We start from the raw sequence: 20196 nt of genomic DNA on the forward strand, positions 1-20196 counted from the left end.
TTGTAATTATGATTTGGTACAAAAGCAGTGTCCAAAAAAGGTCTAGTCCTTTAAGAGCAAAGATGGGCCAATGATCACCAGTTTGCCAACAAATACATGAGAAAATAATTGAAATGCTTAAAAATAATGTTCCTCAAAGAAAGAGAGGAAGACATTTGGATGTTTCACCTTCAACAGTGCATAACATACTGTAGTTAAAAGATTCAAGGCATCTTGAGGAATTTTAGTGCTTAAAGGACAAAAGCGCAAGCATAAGCTGAACAACCATGATTTCTAATCCCCCAGGCAGCACTGCATCAAGAATCATCAATCATCTATAAGCAATATCACCACATAGGCTCAAAACTACTTTTTCAAACCTTTGTCAAGAAACACAATATGTAGATACATTACAAATGCCAGTGAAAACTGTACTATGCTAAAAGGAAGCCCTATGTTAACAGTATCCAGAAGTGCCATACACTTCTCTGGGCTTGGATACATCTGGGACTATAACACACAGTGGGGAAATGTACTGTGGTCAGATGAATCAGTATTTAAGCTTTTTTTGAGAGAGAGAAATGGATGCCGTGCTTAGGACCAAAGAAGAAAAAAACAATCATCCAGACTGTTATTAGCAACAAGTTCCAGCAGGTCTGTCAAGGTATGGGGTTGAGTCAGTGCCCTTGCAAAGGTAACTTTCACTTCTTTGATGACACCATTAACCCTTTGACTGCCCCTCTACCAAACGGTTGACCATGTTTTTACTGTTTTAAATAATGACCGTCAGATTAATAAAGGGACAAAGCCGAAAAGAAAATGAATGAACGATTGATGGAAAGTCATTTACAGAATGACTGTTTTAAATAATGGTTCATAACACAGCAATGTTGGTTTACAAAATAATAATAATAATCAAACAAACATCCTGTTGCACTACTACACTTGATTTTGGTTTTATTGTAAAAAACAAAAACAAACACCAAAAAAAAATAAAGCATGTTAAATGAGAATCTGAAATATTTGATGACTTGCTTCAATAAATAAAGATGATTTACTATTAAAATAGTATATTTTTATTTTATTTTTCTAATTTTATTTTTTTTGGTCTTACGCTTCATATTTTCAGATTTTCACAGTATATGTATTAATTCCGGTACTTTTACCATAAACCGGCAAAGCAACCATTCGGAAGTGGTTGATGTTTTAGAAATTATGGGATGTGTTAAAAAATGCATTGAGTGTGTTAACTAGAGACATTCGGAGTTAAGAAATGCAATCCAAACAATTTTTTCTTGGTGGGGTAGTTAAAGGGACAATGCTGAAAAGTAAATAGTGACTTTAGAGCACAATATGCTGCCATCTTCTCCAGGGACACCCATGCATATTTCAAAAACACAATGGAAAATTCTTATGTGTACACATTAAAAAGTCCTAAATGGAGGATGAGGATAAAGGTATTTGACTGGCCCCGACCTGTCTCCAATAATTAATGTGTCGTGCATTATGCGACAACGAAGACCTGTATTGTTGCACACACTAAGACTTGTTTACAGGAATATTGGGACAAAATTACAACTGAAACACTTTATCACTCGTCTTCAGTCCCTACACGTCTTTTAAGCAGTGTGAAAAGGAATGGCAACATTACAAAGTGGTCTTACTGCTTTACTGTTCCAACTGTTTTTGATTTTATGTGTTTATTTTGATAATAATAATAAAAATCATGAGGAACTCATTAAATAATGTTTGTTTTATTGTCTGCAATGAAATACAAGTCAAAGTAAATTTAGAAATCCCTGCTTTCTTTTTTATTTGCGTTTTTCATTTTGTCCTAACTTTCTCTTTTAATATTGTAAAAGCATTCTACAAAATATTAATGTAAAGAAATGTCTTTGAGGGGTGTACTCATTTAGTCTAAGCACTGTATATATACTGTAGCTAATAATATTGACCTTAAATATATATATTTTATATGCTTTTATTTCAGCCTAAACAAAAACATACATCAATAATTTTTTTAAAAATAGTTTTTCTCTTAGTGGTTCATGTAAACATCATTGGTCTTACCCCTAATTTGTATTGAGCTTGTGATCTTGCCATAATCTTCAGATCACATAATGAAATGTTGATAAATGTTTTCAGTTTTCGCACTTAAATCCCTAATCTTTCACAACGTGTCATATAAGCACCAAAGAGCCATGAAATCACAGGCCTGTGGGACAAAGAGCACATGACGTACGATTTAAAACAGCCATCCGTGCCTGCAGCGTCGAGGTCACTCATGATCTTGTTATTAATAAAGTTGAGAGCTGGGATTAAACTAATGAACTGGTAGCCTTGGTCTGAACAGCCAAGGCAAAAGCGCAGCTGCGTTTATGAAGCATTATGCTAATGCTAATCTGACCAAACGCATAATCCATTAGTGATTAAAAGTTACGAGGAATTTGCACTATGGACAGACACACGGACATTCTGTTGATGAATCTACTTGGACACAGAGACATCAGAGAGAAATTTAATAGTTAATAAAGACACAAAATAATGAATGAAAAACTTGCAAGATGCAGTGGTGACCCTGAGGGTTTGTCAAAAGAGATTACGGAAGACAGAGATGAGAATTATAGGGTGGAGTGAGTGAGAGAGAGAGAGAGAGAGAGAGAGATCCAGTCACACACACACTTCAGTTGGACTGGTGTGTTATGACTGTGATGTCTGACTTCATGTGGAACTAAGGCCACCAGTGAGATCAAAGCCAAACACTCTGAAAATTATTCATATCCTAGACTGCTTTTCAGTTTGTGAGGGATTAAAGGAGAAATACGAAGTCATGCTGATTATTTTAGCATCACCTTGACTTGTACTGTAAGTCTTTCAAAATGGAGGCATCTGTAAAGTTTTTTTGTGTATGTGTGTGTGTTTTTGAAAGAAAACTGGCTCAGACTGCATTAATTAGATGATACAGTGAGGTAAAAGTGATATATATTACTTATATGTACAGTTGAAGTCAGAATTATTAGTCCCCCTGAATTATTCGCTCCCTTGTTTATTTTCTGTTTAATGGAGAAAAGATTTTTTTAACTCATTTCTAAGTTTTTTCAAGACATTTCTATATAGCTTAAAGTGACATTTGAAGGTTCATTCATTCATTTTCTTGTCGACTTAGTCCCTTTATTTATCCGGTCACCACAGTGGAATGAACTAGCAACTTATCCAGCACGTTTTACACTTGCCTAGGGTAATTAGGCAAGTTATTGTATAATGATGGTTTGTTCTGTAGACTATAAAAAAATAGCTTAAATGGGCTTAAAATTTAGTCTTTAAAATGGTTTTAAAAAAATTAAAAACTGCTTTTATTCTAGTCGAAATAAAACAAATACGACTTTCTCCAGAAGAAAAAAAAAACATTATCGGACATACTGTGAAAATTTCCTTGCTCTGTTAAACATCATTCAATTCAACTGTACCGCATGTCTTTGGACTGTGGGGGAAATCGGAGCACCCGGAGAAACCCATGCAAACACAGGAAGAACATGCAACCTCCACATAGAAATGCCAACTGACCCAGCCGGGGCTCGAACCAGCGATCTTCTTGCTGTGAGGCGATTGTACTACCCACTGCACCACCGTGCATAGTAATATACCATAATATAATGGACAATAGATTGGAAAAACATTTTCTGGTGTGATGAGTCAATTTCTGCTGCAACATTCGCATGGTAGGGTCAGAACTTGGCATCAACAACATGAAAGCATGGATTCGTCCTGCCTTGTATCAACAGTTCAGGCTGGTGCATATGGTATAATGGTGTGGGGATATAGTCTTGGCACACTTTGGGCCCATTAGTACCATATGAGCATTGTGTCAATGCCACAGCCTAACTGAGTATTGTTGCTGATCATGTCCATCCCTTTATGACCACAGTGTACCCATCTACTGATGGCTACCTTCATACCTTAGGGTAACGCGCCATGTGTGAATCCTCTCAGACTGATTTCTTGAACATGACAATGAGTTTACTGTACTCAATTGGCCTCCACAGTCAATCAATCCAGTACACACCTTTAGGATGTGGTGGAAAAGATTTGCATCGTGGATGTGCAGCCAACAACTCTGCAGCAACTGCTTGATGCTATCATGTCAATATGGATCAAAATGTCTGAGGAATATTTCCTGTACCTTGTTAAATCTATGCCATGAAGGATTAAGGCAGATCTGAAGGCAAAAGGGGGTCCAACTCGGTACTAAGGTGTATCTAATAAAAAATATATAAACAACAATATGTAATGTGGTGTAATGTATGTATGTAATGTAAACCTATTGTGAATTTTAATTAACATATTGTAATGACATCATTCATTCATTCATTTTCTTTTCGGCTTAGTCCCTTCATTAATCTGGGGTCAACACAGCACAATGAACCGCCAACTTATCCAGCATATGTTTTACACAGTGGATGCCCTTCCAGCTGCAACCCATCACTGGGAAACACCCATACACTCCCATTTACATTCATACTACAGACAATTTTAGCTCACCCAAGGAAACCCGGAGGAAACCCACGCAAACATGGGGAGAACATGCAAACTCCACACAAAAAAGGCCAACTGCAGCTGAGGCTCGAACCAGCTACCTTCTTGCTGTGAAGCGCTACCAGTTGCGCCACCGCGTCGTTAATGAAATTATTGCAATATGCTAATTTGGTGTTTAAAAGAACTATTAACTATAAACAACGAATCTATTAATCTGCAGCACCAGCATCAGAAAATAAGATGAAAATAAAAACATAAAAAAATATGTGTATTGTTTTATTTGTTAGTTTTTTTTTAGGAAAGAATAGCCTGTTCTAGCAGATGGTGAAGTCGGTTTGTTTCCCTCACACAAATCAACATCAAGGCTAGATTATCCGTGAAGGTGATGTTTACAAGTGTTTCAAAGCTCTTTCACACTGTCTTCAGTATTCAGAGCGCATGTCACCGTGTGTTTTGAGACCAGAATTGTGTGGAAACATCCATGTGATCATTGTCTTGCCTTGCCACATGATTTCAAACACTTCCCTTGCCCTCATTCGGCATGTTGCAAACATAAACAATACAAGCCCTTAGGTCAAAAGGACACTTGCATGTTTGTAAGGTTAACAGTTTTGCATTGTAAACCAACTGACTTCTGCTTTTATATGATTACTCGATAGCAAGTTGAACTTATGACCATATGACTGCTGGAATCAACACTTATATTTCAATTCAGTGTATTATTTAAACTGCTATTTTTGAATCAGCCCATTGTCAATATTATTCAGTCTGAAAAAGTCAGTGCATGAAATTAGGTCTATTTACTGTAATGGGCATCAATAATGTGCTTATCAAGTCTGTTCTGTTTGATTAACCAGGGTAATGCAGGTTATTGTGCTCAGTGATTATTGATTAATCTGCCTGATGTTAAGCGGAGGTGTGCAGAGCAAAATGGAAATGGCAAAAATAATTATGCTTTTCAAACAGGTTGCCTCAATGCCTCACCATTTGCCTTTTACCTTAAATTTTCACTTCATAGTTCAGCTTTTTATTCGAAATCTGGGACTAATATGTCTATATATGTTGTATTAAAAAACTAAGACACACACATACAGTTGTGGATGGGGTACACAAATTAAATAAAATAAATAAAAATAAAAGAAGTACAAATTGGCCACCATAATGAAATAGCAGTGTAAAATCACATACAAATCACATAGTTTCCCTAATATCAAAGGTTTGAAAACATGAGATATCCAGAAATAAATGCTCGAAATTACACATTTGTTTGAAGACATATTATGAAGGTAAATCAGTTGCGTAACTAGAGAGCTTGCAAATGTAAATGTGAGCACTTGTGATAATAATATTTGTATTAGGGATGGGAAGATTAACCGATATGTATCGATACGCGGTCATGCGCGTGCACGATGCGAGTGCATCGGTAGAGCAGCAGAGGATGAATGAAATTTTGGAAGCAAATCGAGATGCATCGGTTTTTGCGAGATGCATCGGTTTTTCCGAGATACAGCTTATATTTTTAATATAGAATGTATTTTTTATTTATTAACAAGTGTTGTTAACCTGTTTTTGGCGCATAATTTAATCGACCTACATAAAGTAAGCCTTAGCAACGGATTTGCGGATGTGCACACACTACAACTCAGTGTATCAGGTGTGCGGATGAAGCTAGTGGAGCGCCCTCAGAAAGCGCGAGAAGCAAAACAAACATTTTATTCCCCACTGAGTTTTAAATCTAAAGTATGGCAACATTATGGATTTAAGGATGGACGACATGACAGGACAGATGCAATCTGCAAAATGTGCCGCGCATCTGTAAAATACGCGGGCAGTACGACTAATCTGATATCTCACTTGAAGCGGCGCCACGGTGTTGTTGTGAAAGCATCTTCCAGTGTTTCTGCATCGCCGGCTTTCGCACTGCTTCAACCAGCTCCAAAAGTGGTGAGAAAAGCATTGCTTTTTTCCATGCGCAACAGTTCTGCTCGCTCTACGCCAATAACGAATGCTATCGCATTGTTCATCTGCAAAGATATTCAGCCTAGTGTCACGGAGAACGAAGGTTTTAAACATCTCCTCCTGTTAATTTTTATTTAATTATAATAATATTAATAATAATAATGATAAAAATAATTGGGTGTCACGGTGGCACAGTGGGTAGTTTGACCACCTCACAGCAAGAAGATTGCTGGTTTGTTATATTTTTATTAGCCTGTTGTTTACAGTGACAGTGATGTTTCAAAGCAGCATAACACTGCTAGTTCACCACCTTAAGTTTTGAATATTCAGTGGCAAAATATATCTTTGTAAAACTTGTTTTCATAGTTGAAAAGTTAAATCACAATTCTTGTTGTGCAATGCTAAATTTATTTATGTTGAAAGAGTGCAAATATATACATTTATAATATATATTGCACTTATACATTCTGTTTATCTTAAAAATACTTAAATAATATGTGCTATATTATCTAAAATGGCCCTCTACAGTAAACTGACACTCTGGCTCTGAGAGAAAAGCCAGTTTGTAAAAAAGTCTTGGTTTTGCTTGGTTAATAAATAATCAAACTCATTCAATGGCACAGCATCCTCTTTCACATCATCTCATAAACTTGATCTAATTAGTTAGTGCTGAAATATCGCATCGTATCGTGATATGGGTGTGAATCGTATCGTGTTGCATCGCAATATGTCACAAATGTATCGCTAATATATCGGATCGTATTCTTTGTATCGAGATACGTATCGGATCGGCATTATAGCTTAGATGCCCAACCCTAATTTGTATGTGTAGGTTGAAATGTACACTTACAGCTCTGATGTGAACAGCTGAATCCCTCGATTTGCGCACACACACAACAATCCACACACTTGTGTTTTAAATTGGAAGTTGCAGATTAATAGTTGTGTATTTGTAAAATGTCATTTACAAATACAAAATGACAGACACACGTGTGCACGGCAAATTTGATTGCATCTTATCTCTACAACCACAGGTCGGCACTCACAACCTCTCAGTTTCGTCAGTACAACTACAAATCTCCCGCGCTCTGACTTTTGCTACACATCTCCCGCGATCTCTGTAGCAGAACCCATCTGTGCACTCGCAAATGCAGAGGCGTGAGCAGCGCGGGGCGGGGCAGGTGTAAAGCTGTTTGATTGGCTGATGCCTGACCAATGAACAATGCCAGCAGCCAACAGGACTGAGGTGCAAAAGAATCATTTCCCACGATTATTTTATTATTTAGGGTTTATTTCAACTCTTTTCTGAAGAGATTCTTGTTAAAAATAATAAATTCTGTGGAAATGTACATACCAGTAAAAGAGCAGCAAAGCCAGTTTATTGGCTAGAGCCAGCCAATGAGATGGGGCGTTTCTGTTTGTCAGGACACAGGGCAGCTCACGTTGTTGGAGGCCTCGAGCAATCAGAGGGTAAGTTATGATTTTTAATAATTATCTATATGTTCAATACTGTTAGCTAAGCTAAGGACTGTGCTAGGTGCTTCTCTAGTTTGTTTTTTTATATAAGAAACAGTTATGAGTTATGTAGGAGTTGCTTTCTATCATGTTATATCGTTCTAAAGATACGATTCAACCCACATGAAATAAGTTGTAATAGTATTTATAGTAAATAAGATTACGTTTTTGAACCATACTAACTATAGTAAACTGTATTATATTGTATATACTGCAGTATCTACAACTTTGTTAATGAATGCAACAGCACACTGTAGTATTAACTAGCATGAACTTTAATAAATTGAAGTATATATATATATATATATATATATATATATATATATATATATATAGCTTAAATTTGATAAGATTGAAATATAGCTATTTGTTTAAAACTAAACATTCTAATGTCATTTATTATGCAAATATCAAGTTGAAACAAATCTGTTAAGAACACATATTTATATGTAAAACCTAATACATTTTAAAGCAGTTTCATTTCTTTCTGATTTATACATCTACATCCATTACATCTGATTTAGGTCCACAACTTGCATCCTTCAACATGATATGTGTGTTCAAAGGAAGAGCAACTAGGTGAGGGAGACAGTGTCCATCGCTCGGCTGAGGGTCCACTTTGAGCATCTCATCTGCAGGGTTAAGCAACATAAGCTGAACAGTCATCATCTCTCTCTATTACAGCGAGCATCAACCAGCTTTACACAATGGCTTGCTTTTTGCCCATTACTAAAGGTTTGAGCAAAGGATTAAAGAGGAGATAACATTTGATGGGTAATGATGAAGTTGGATTTACCACCTCCATCTCATTATGAACAAGGAAAAACCCTGAACTATTTCAATACAAGTAACTAGACATTTGCACTGCACTTATTTGCACTGTAAATTTTATTTGACAAATTAATGTTAAACATTTCCCTTACAGCACAGGTGTCAAACTCAGTTCCTGGAGGGCTGCAGCTTTGCAAAGTTTAGTTCTAACCCTAATTAAACACACCTGATCAAACTAACTGAGTCCTTCAGGTTTGTTTGAAACTTTCACTTAAGTGTGTTGAAGCAGGGTTGAAACTAAAAACGTGCAGGGTTACGGCCCTCCAGGAACTAAGTTTGACAGCCCTACTTTACAGTAAAGTGTAAAAATACTACATTAAACAATTAGCAAAATAAAAGTTGTGTGTTGGTGAGTGTGTGTTTTGTTCAAATCTGTAATCATCTTGGCAGGTAAAAAGAGAAAACAAATAGTCGGCTTCCTCTTGAATGATCTGAATCATTTTGAAGTGTTTGTAGATGAGCTGGATCATCATGTCATCTTTAGCATAAATAACATCCTATTCAAGCTATGCAGCTTCTCTGAGTTCCTCATCGACTTGAAACATGCTGATCTCTCCTGTCACTCCATCCTTACAGGAAACTGAGAAATAACCTATAGTTAGTAACTTTCATAATTAAAAAAGTGATATAAAGGACACACTGTACACAAACATGTAAATAGATAGATGGATAGATAGCCATGATGCAGGTTATTATAACAAAAACCGGTATAATCAGTGAGAAACTGAAACGCCTAGTGTTATTTTTAATTGCTATTAATGTGTGTGTAAATATACTTCAATTTATTAAAGTTCATGCTAGTTAATACTACAGTGTGCTGTTGCATTCATTAACAAAGTTGTAGATACAGCAATATTTACAGTATAATACAGTTTATTATAGTTAGTATGGTTCAAAAACGTAATATTATTTACTATAAATACTATTACAACTTATTTCATGTGGGTTGAATCGTATCTTTAGAACGATATAACATGATAGAAAGCAACTCCTACTTAACTCATAACTGTTTCTTATATAAAAAAACAAACTAGAGAAGCACCTAGCACAGTCCTTAGCTTAGCTAACAGTATTGAACATATAGATAATTATTAAAAATCATAACTTACCCTCTGATTGCTCGAGGCCTCCAACAACGTGAGCTGCCCTGTGTCCTGACAAACAGAAACGCCCCATCTCATTGGCTGGCTCTAGCCAATAAACTGGCTTTGCTGCTCTTTTACTGGTATGTACATTTCCGCAAAATTAATGATTTTTAACAAGAATCTCTTCAGAAAAGAGTTGAAATAAACCCTAAATAATAAAATAATCGTGGGAAATGATTCTTTTGCACCTCAGTCCTGTTGGCTGCTGGCATTGTTCATTGGTCAGGCATCAGCCAATCAAACAGCTTTACACCTGCCCCGCCCCGCGCTGCTCACGCCTCTGCATTTGCGAGTGCACAGATGGGTTCTGCTACAGAGATCGCGGGAGATGTGTAGCAAAAGTCAGAGCGCGGGAGATTTGTAGTTGTACTGACAAAACTGAGAGGTTGTGAGTGCCGACCTGTGGTTGTAGAGATAAGATGCAATCAAATTTGCCGTGCACACGTGTGTCTGTCATTTTGTATTTGTAAATGACATTTTACAAATACACAACTATTAATCTGCAACTTCCAATTTAAAACACAAGTGTGTGGATTGTTGTGTGTGTGCGCAAATCGAGGGATTCAGCTGTTCACATCAGAGCTGTAAGTGTACATTTCAACCTACACATACAAATATTATTATCACAAGTGCTCACATTTACATTTGCAAGCTCTCGAGTTACGCAACTGATTTACTTTCATAACATATCATCTTTATTTTTTATAAAATATTACTCAAATTGACTATTTATAGCAAATACAGAAAACCAATGACTTTTAAGTGGCTTTTTTTTAAATGTGTGGTCACAACTTTGTTTCCACAGCTGTATAGTAAAACAACCATCAAAACAATAGGCTGAATATGCAGGCTCCTTTGGATAACTGTATGCATTAAAGTGGGTAATAAAGTTTAGTTAATAAAATATTAAATCCCAATTCAACATATTGCAATATTGTGTGGATATTTATAGTTTTGCATCTTGGTATTTTAGACTTGTTCTTTTGTTTTGTATGAATGGAGTTGTTGCTTTTTTTGTGCCTTTGTTGAATTACATAACAACAAACACAAATAATAAATATTAATACAATTAAAATAACTAATTTTATAAACTCTATTTGATAGAGTGATGTGTTTTAATCTCACAAATATGTCTATTAAATTGGTCCAACATAATTTAATCAAAGTTTTATGTTTTTTATTTTATGCTATTCAAACAATTAATCAAATACATCATTAGGTAGAAAACACTCTATTAAATCATTTCTTCTATTAAATAATTTCTTCTCAATTCAATAACTTTTGGCCGAGTAATTATTAATATGGTCAAAAGCTAAATAAGCCTTAAATGTTTATAGTTTGACCTTGCTAACAGCTGATTTCTTTATGGAAACTTTTGTTCAGTCAGCTGTGACTCACTGACTCCAATTATTTACTTCCGTAGTAGTAAGAATTACTGTAATAATAAGGAAAATGTATATCCAGCCTGTTGTTAACACAAAATAAACCTCTTTGAGAAGATCAAAACCCCTACACTTTCTTTGAGGTTTATTCAGAAACACATGTATGTGTATATACAGTACATATACTAACCATGATGTAAATCTATTTTAAAAAGGGATAATAAAAATACAAATTTTCATTTCATATACTCATACTCTAATGGGCTGACAGGATGTACTGTATACAAACTGTATTTACTTACAGTTGAAGTCAGAATCAACACATAATTTTAATATATATTTAAAAATAAAAGCTGCTTTTATTCTAGCCGAAATAAAACAAATAAGACTTTTTCCGGAAGAAAAAATGTTATCAGACATGCTGTGTAAATTTCCTTGCACTGTTAAACATCATTTGGGAAATATGTAAAAAATAAAATAAAATCTTAGGGAGACTAATAATTCTGACCTCAACTGTATGTTAATATTCATTCATTTTCTTGTCAGCTTAGTCCCTTTATTAATCCGGGGTCGCCACAGCGGAATGAACCGCCAACTTATCCAGCCTATTTTTACGCAGCGGATGCCCTTCCAGCCGCAACCCATCTCTGGGAAACATCCACACACACACTCATACACTATGGACAATTTAGTACCCAATTCACCTGTACCGCATGTCCTTGGACTGTGGGGGAAAACCAGAGCACCCCGAGGAAACCCACACGAACACAGGGAGAACATGCAAACTCCACACAGAAACGCCAACTGAGCCGAGGATCGAACCAGCGACCCAGCGACTTTCTTGCTGTGAGGCGACAGCACTACCTACTGTGCCACTGCTTTGCTGTATGTTAATATAAAAAAATATATTTATTTAGTTTTTATATTAATTTCAGTAATATTATTCACTTATATGCAATTGTTTATTTTGTTATATAAACAGTATTATATTGTTATATTTAGAATTATAGTAGATATATTATATGAAAGACTTGCCTTGTTTACCAAACAAGTGGATCTACTGTAATTGGATTTGCATTGTAAACTTTAAAACATGAAATAAAAAACTAAACTTATTTATGTTTTTAGTTACTGAACTTCCAAGATCATTCATAAATACACAGATTTTATTTATTGATTTATTTATTTTTATTTATTTATTTTATATTTATTTTATTTTATGTGCAGAAATGATTTTGTTTGGCCATGCTCGTGTGTTACACATTTACACCATTAAAATGCACATTTTCTAGTATGTGTTGTATTCTGTAGGAATGTAGTATTCAAATTAGAATCATTTTCACAAGTAATCTAAGATCTATGGACCCTTATATCTTCTTGCTGTCTCTGTGTTTTGTCCCTTTTGCATTTCTCGCTCTGTTTTTCTGGATTTCCTTGTTTGTAGCTACTCGCTGAAGTGCTTCTGGCTGTGTTTTATTTAGGAGCAGCTGAATGACAGAGGTACTTTTGTGGCCTAAGCCTCTCGTCTGCTGTGTCTCCCCTCCTCTTTGGGCCTGTGCATTATTCAAAGACAGTGCTGTTAAGAGCCAAGTCCCCAAAGTAACATTCCTTCTGCTCCATAGACCCGCTGCTGAACCTCAGCCGTCTCTCAGACACCCCAATGCTTTGTGGCTGGAACTGCTAATCTGGTTTTTATTCATTCCAATGTAAAAGATGGAGCAACACATACTGTACTGTAATATCAGTGTTGGCCTGCTGAACATGAATGGGAACATGTTTTGAATGTGCAACTGCTGGGTATTTTATCTCCTTCTCTGATGTAAAATAATGATAATAGTCTGAAAAAGGATTTTTGAAAAGATGTAAATAAAAATGGTTGGTGAAAATTTTTTAAATTTGAAAACAAATCATTTTGTCACGTTTCTTTTCAACTGCTATGGGGAAAAAACAGCATTTTTTCCCCATAAATTTTATAAAAACACTTAAAATTTAAAATGCCTAAAGTTTAGAAATTACCCTCAAACATTTTGACATGTCAGACCCAGCTAAAATTGAGTGTTCTCTGAACATCTCGCAATGTTCTTCAAAAGCTGTGTAAATGTTATGATGCAATATTATTAATATGTTTCTGGAACATTTTTATATTTTTGTTCTTCATACTAAAATGTATAAAATTCAGATGTTATCTATTGATAACGTTTTAAATTATGCTCTAAGAACATCAATATTTACAGTGTTTATATAAGTACACCCCATCTTAAAAATAAATCTTTTAAATTGATATTTTTAATAGAAAGCTATAAAATATTACACCCAAATGTATATGTTATAGAAAAATATTAAATACAAATTTAAAAAAGAGGAAAAACTATAAAGGGAAGCAAAAAATTAACAAAAATTAGTTGTAGGTTGAATTTTTTGTAACATTTTACTTGAATTTATTTGTATTATCTTTTGATTTCTAAATGTGTTTAGTGACTAAAATATAATTTTAATAAATATATCTGATTAATAAATCAGTTTTTTAAAATGCACCAAAATACATTGCCTATATTCACTGAGAAATTTATCGCCTCACAGCAAGAAGGTTGCTGGTTCAAACCTCGGCTGAGTCAGTTGGCTTTTCATGTTTGGAGTTTGCATGTTCTCCCTGAATTCATGTGGGTTTCCTCCGGGTGCTCAGGTTTTCCCCACAGTCCAAAGACATGCGGTACAGGTGAATTGGGTAAGCTAAATTGTCTTTAGTGTATGAGTGTGAATGAGTGTGTATGGATGTTTTCCAGAGATGGGTTGCAGCTGGAAGGGCATGCTGGATAGGTTGGCGGTTCATTCCACTGTGGCTACCCCAGATTAATAAAGGGACTAAGCCGAAAAGAAAATGAATGAATGAATAAATAAATAATTAAATTTGCCTTGATTAATACATAATATTTTATGGGGGTTTTAAGCTTTTTTTTTTACTAGCTTTTCCAAGGTACTAGTGTTCAGCTTAAAGTTAAATTTAAAAGCCTAGCTAGGTCAATTAAGTTAACTTAGCAAGTTAGATTAATAAGGCAAGTCATTGAACAACAATTTGTTTTGTAGTCAGTCTAAAATCTAATTTCTAAAGTGGGATATTAATATTGAACTACAGGTAAAAAAAAAAAAATACTCCAACCAAACTAACAGAATAAAGACTTTCTCCAGATGAAAAACATAATATGAAATATGTGTTCATAATATGAAAAAATGCCCTTGCTATTTTAAACAGCACTTGGATAATATTTGAAAATAAAATAATAATTTTGTCTTCATCTGTAACTAATATAATGGCTAGTGAGTGAATATGATTTTTATAATAAATACTAGTAACAAACTGCACTCAAAAAAAATCACGATGATAATGATTGATGACATTAACCATTCATCATCTTTTGATTATTTAATTTGACAAATTTTTAAAATGTATATATGTAATTGTCAGATTCCTTAAAATTGGTCTAAATCTGTTTAAATCGAATACTATTAGATTTAATCAATTAAAAAAATATATGAATATGCTATAAATATATCTAGCTGTAGAAAAAGCCAGGTTCTAAATAGAATAGATCTAAGTAGATAAAATACAATATGTATTAAATTAATAAGAAGCATTTGAAACACATTTGATTCATTGATATTATTACATAAAAGTTTAACAAACATATGTTTAACAAACAAATATCAATCACATAAAGTTTATTAGTTCATCCAAGTGGATGGGAATTTTGTATGCAATTACAAAACTATAAATCTTATTTGTTAGTCCTAAATATTTTTTAAATGTGTATAAACTGCAATGACATTTATAAATTAACAGTTTTTTTTTTCACTCTTTGTTCTCCTCTTTATGTCTATGAGTAGTTGCCCAGCGAGGACTAAATGATAACAGCATGTTCCTGGAAGCACAGAGGATTGAGATAAGCTATTCCATGTAAGCCAGATCACTAAAGGAACCAGAGCCCATGACAACACTGGTTTGGACACCTCATCTTCTGACCTGGCCGAATCAAAGGCCTTCAGTGGGGCTTCACAAAACACAAACACGCTTAAAGCTGTCTTGAATTTCGAAACCCTGGACATACAAAGACATTGAATTCTTTTGGAAATGCTGAATAAACGCTGCTGTTCATTTAAAGTCTTTTTAATGGATATTGGCGATTACTGTGGCATCTTTGTGTGGGTGGTTTTGAACATGTAGAATCGTGCAGCTAATATGAAAATGTGTGTGGAAATAAAGGAATGGTTTTAAGGGAAATGCTGTGTGTTATAAAGTCATGCATTTGAAAAGTGTAAGCGGCAGGAGAACATATGCCATTGTGTGTTAATGCTGAATGTCCCATCATATGCTTCATGAGATTAGAGTGGATTTAGTGTAAATGCTGTAATTTCTAAAAGGCTTGAGAGATTATAAAAAAAAAGTAGATGGAAAAGGGTTGTATTTTATTGGCGATAAAATGAATGACATCATTTTAAAATAAAATGTTCTCATGTACAGATATATTCATGTAAAATTAGGAAGCTGGCATCATAATAATACATCAAGGGTGTAGATTTGCTTTTGATATTGGTGGGAACCTAATTTGACACGATAATCGTTGTGGAGGCCTAAATCGAAACTTTTTTTTTATATTAATTGACACTTTTCTTTGAATTGTAGCTGCTTAATATATCCATGTCTCACTTAAGTCTTGCACAGTAAGTCTGACTGGAAAATTTTGTCAAAGCATTATTTTATTTTGGAGGTGATTAAATTATTGGTGGGGACATTTTAATAATCTTTGGATATTGGTGGGGAGACATCCCCTCTGTCCATGCTAATTCTACACACTTTTAATACATTTATTCATTAATTTTTCTTTAGCTTACTCCCTTTATTTATCAGGGGTTGTCACAGCGGAATGAACCGCCAACTTAACCTGCATATGTTTTACACAGCGGATATCCTTTCAGCCAGTTTCAACCCAGTTCTGAAACACCCATACATTCTCATTCACACACTACAGCCAATTTAGTTTTTCAATTCACCTACACAGCATGTCTTTGGACAGTGAGGGAAACCGGAGCACCCAGAGGAAACTCTTACAAACATGGGGAAAACATGCAAAGTCCACACAAAAATGAAAACTGACCCTGCTGGGACTCAAACCAGTGACCTTCTTGCTATGAGACGGTCTGCACTATTCCTCAATACGTTTGACTAACAATATATTTTGCTTATAAAATCTGTTGATAAACTGAATTTTTATCTTAATTTACCTTCCTTAAACCATACAAGTCTTTTATAAATGTCTTTTTTTTTTCTTTTTTTTCTTTTTTACACTTTAACATAAATTGTTCTTTGCAAGATCAATGCAGTACCTCTGATTTAGGGGATTTTGAATATGCATTGCACCAAATGTACAGTACATTGTCACAGTTGGTTGCAAGAAAGCAGACCCTGTTGCAGCAATGAACAATAGAAAGGGGTTTATTGACAGAATTAGGCACAAGTAGACAGACAAGGTCATGACAAGGTCCAAAGAGTTGTGGCATTAACACAGGGAAGCCAGTGAAGACAAGATGGCACCAAAATAAACAGCCAGCAGGAGCAACAGTGGTCAAAACCAGAGGTAGATTCTGAAACAAACCACGTAAACTCTAGACTGCCAGGGAAGTCAAGACATGGAATAAGACTGGAAAAGTAAAAGACAGGACAGCAAGTGTGCAGCAATATTATACAATAGAATAGTAAACCTATAATGTTATGTGTATTTATATAGTGCATAATGCATTTATAGTGTATGGACATACACACAAAATGCTTAATCGTGAGGGAGGCTCTCTCCTCACCACCATCAGTGTGCAGCATTCACTTGGATGATGCAACGGCAGCCACAAGACAATGGTGCCAGTGCGCTCACAATACACCAGCTATAGGTGGACACAGTGATAGAGTCAATTCAGTGTGGGATGATTGGGAGGCCATGATGATAAAGAGCCGAGAGATTTTTAATGACCACAGAGAGTCAAGACCTTGGTTTAACGGCTTATCCTAAAGACGGCACCCACTGCAAGTATAGTGTCCCTTTCCCTTTTACTGGCTATTAGGACTTAAGCCTGGTTTATACTTCTGCGTCGAGTGATCTGCGTGACTCACAGCGCATGCAATGCATGTATCCATGCATTTATACTTCTGTGCGCTGTGTCTGTTGCTCTGCAATAAAACACTAGCTGGCAGTCAATGTTTATGTTCCTCTGTATCGAGTTTCTTCTCTGGTGTTTTGTATTTTTCTGAAGGCTACCTTAATGTACAAGTGGCTCAAACTTGCTTATTTTGGAATCGGCGGACGCGCAACAACTTTAATCATAAGGTAAACACAAAACAAAACTTTACATCTGGAGCGTCAAATCACTCCACACTTGTAAACACTCGCTGCATCAGGCTCCTGCAGCTCTCACATTCCACCCACACTCGTCAGCACTACCAAGCCAACCCATTTTATCGTAGCGACATGTAGTTACATTTTTTTGAGAGGTGCACGTCGACAACGATCACGGCGAGGGCAATGAGACCATGCATAGGCTGCACCATAGCATACGCCTGTGCTTGACAGAGAAGTATAAATCAGCCTTCATACAGACCGCAGGTTGAGCACCCCCTGCTGGCCTCACTAACACTATTTCCAGCAGCAACCTAATTTTCCCCATGTGGTCTCCCATCCAGGTACTGACCAGGCTCAGCTTCAGTGAGTAAAATCGGTCTTGGGCTGCAAGGTGATATGGCTGTGGCAAGATTACCCTGTAAATCCTAGTAGAAGAGAACTAGACTAACTTGGGCAATCAAATGAAACAGAAACTGAAATAAAGACTTCTAGAATCTTAAGAGAAATTGAACAGTTAAAAAGACAACTAATAATCAACTACTAATTTAAGACTGGGACTGACAGAAAAACAACAAATATGGTTCAAAGGATAAAAGCAAAATAAAACTTAGAACACCAAATTACTTAAACACTAGAAAAAAAAAAAAAAACGAGTAACTACAAACAAACAATAAAAGAGACCCAGAACACGCAAGACAAAAAGCTTAGTAAGGATACAAGGCTAGGATCCAAGGCAAGCTCATATGGAACAAACCAACAAAGAAATGAGAACACACAGCACAAAATATAAAACAAAGCACACAAGACACAAGTGAAAACAATCAGGATAACAAGGTCTAAATAAGAGGGCGTGGAAACTGAAAATAAGGAGGAAAGAGAAGAGGCCAACACTAATTGAGGTAACGCAATGTAAACAAGCACAGGACAAACAGGGAAACATTAAACACTGACAGGACAGACAAGAGTGTCAGGTCAGGACCATGACATACATACTGTAAACCAACAACAACAACAAAAAATGGGTAATAGTTTCACATCAAATTTTGATCACTTGATGCAATAACAAATAAATAATTTGACTTAAACAATATTTTCTATCTTTATGAGAACAATTTTATATAACCTGGAACAAAGCATATTTGTCTTGTTGAAAAAAGTCAATTAATTTAAATTCCATTCTTGTTCTAAACAAGAAGAGTTAGCTTTAATAAAAAATATATATATATATCCCATATAAAATGTTCATTCATCCAAATAAAAAAAAAAAAATAGGCTATTGGTTTCACATCTAAATTTGATTTCTTGACCCAATGAAAAATAAATAATATAACAATATTTTCTATCCTCGCCAGAATAATTTTATATAACCTTGTACAAAGCATATTTGTCTGGTTGAAGAAAGTCAATTAATGTAAATCGTCTTTTTTGTTCTAAACAAGAAGATCAAAACAAAAATTCCCTGTCAAATGTTCATTCATCCAATTTTTTAAATTTGGTTTTACATCTAAATTTAAACACTTGAGTCAATGAAAAACAAATCATTTAACAATATTTTTTAAGTCTATGAAAGTACAAAGCAAATTGAGTTTCTGTTGAATACGCATGCATTGGCCAGTGTGAGTAACCTTAAAATTTTACTTTGGTCAAAACAAATATTTCCTAGTTGAGCTCTTAATAAAAAAAAAATAATAATAATAGTAATAATTAAACTATATTTTGAATATAACTTAAAATATACTACTTGAAAAATAAACAAATAATAACAAACTTAAATGAAATATAAATGTTTAATGTAAAAAAAATGAAAGCCTCCAGATTTTACAGTTTGATGCAGCACATAATTGTTCCTGGAAGCTCATTTCTCTCTTGAATTGTAGCTTGCAGAAGATATTGATGAGCTTTGGTATGATTCTGACATAAAATAAGTGATTTAGTGCCAATTATATAATACAAAGTGTGCAGTGCACTTGTTTCACTTGATTATTAGCAGCACTTCAATGATATTGTTTTAATATACTACAAGAACAAACCAGTGTCACTGTGGTGCAGTGGGTAGCACAATTGCCTTATAGCAAGAAGGTAGCTGGTTCAAACCAGCTGAATCAGTTGGCATTTCTGTGTGGAGTTTGCATGTTCTCCCTGTTTGTGTCGGTTTCCTCTGGGTGCTCCAGTTTCCCCCACAGTCCAAAGAAATGTTCTACAGGTGAGTTGAATAAAGAAATTTGGGTGTGTGGGAATGAGTGTTTATAGATGTTTCCCATGGGTTATGACTAGAAAGGCATCTGCTGTGTAAAACATATCCTTGAATATTTGGTGGATCATTCCGCTTTTATTGGCAACTTCTGAAATATAGACTAAGCTGAAGGAATATGAATGAATGAATGTCGTTTTTGTCACAGGGGAAGCTGACATTACATACAACTTCTATTTGAATGGTTTTAATTTTTGCTTTCAAACGTTAAATACAGA

Source organism: Danio rerio, chromosome 18, assembly GCF_052040795.2.
Source record: "Danio rerio strain M-AB ecotype USA chromosome 18, GRCz13ab, whole genome shotgun sequence".
In the NCBI taxonomy this organism is placed as follows: Eukaryota; Metazoa; Chordata; class Actinopteri; order Cypriniformes; family Danionidae; genus Danio; species Danio rerio.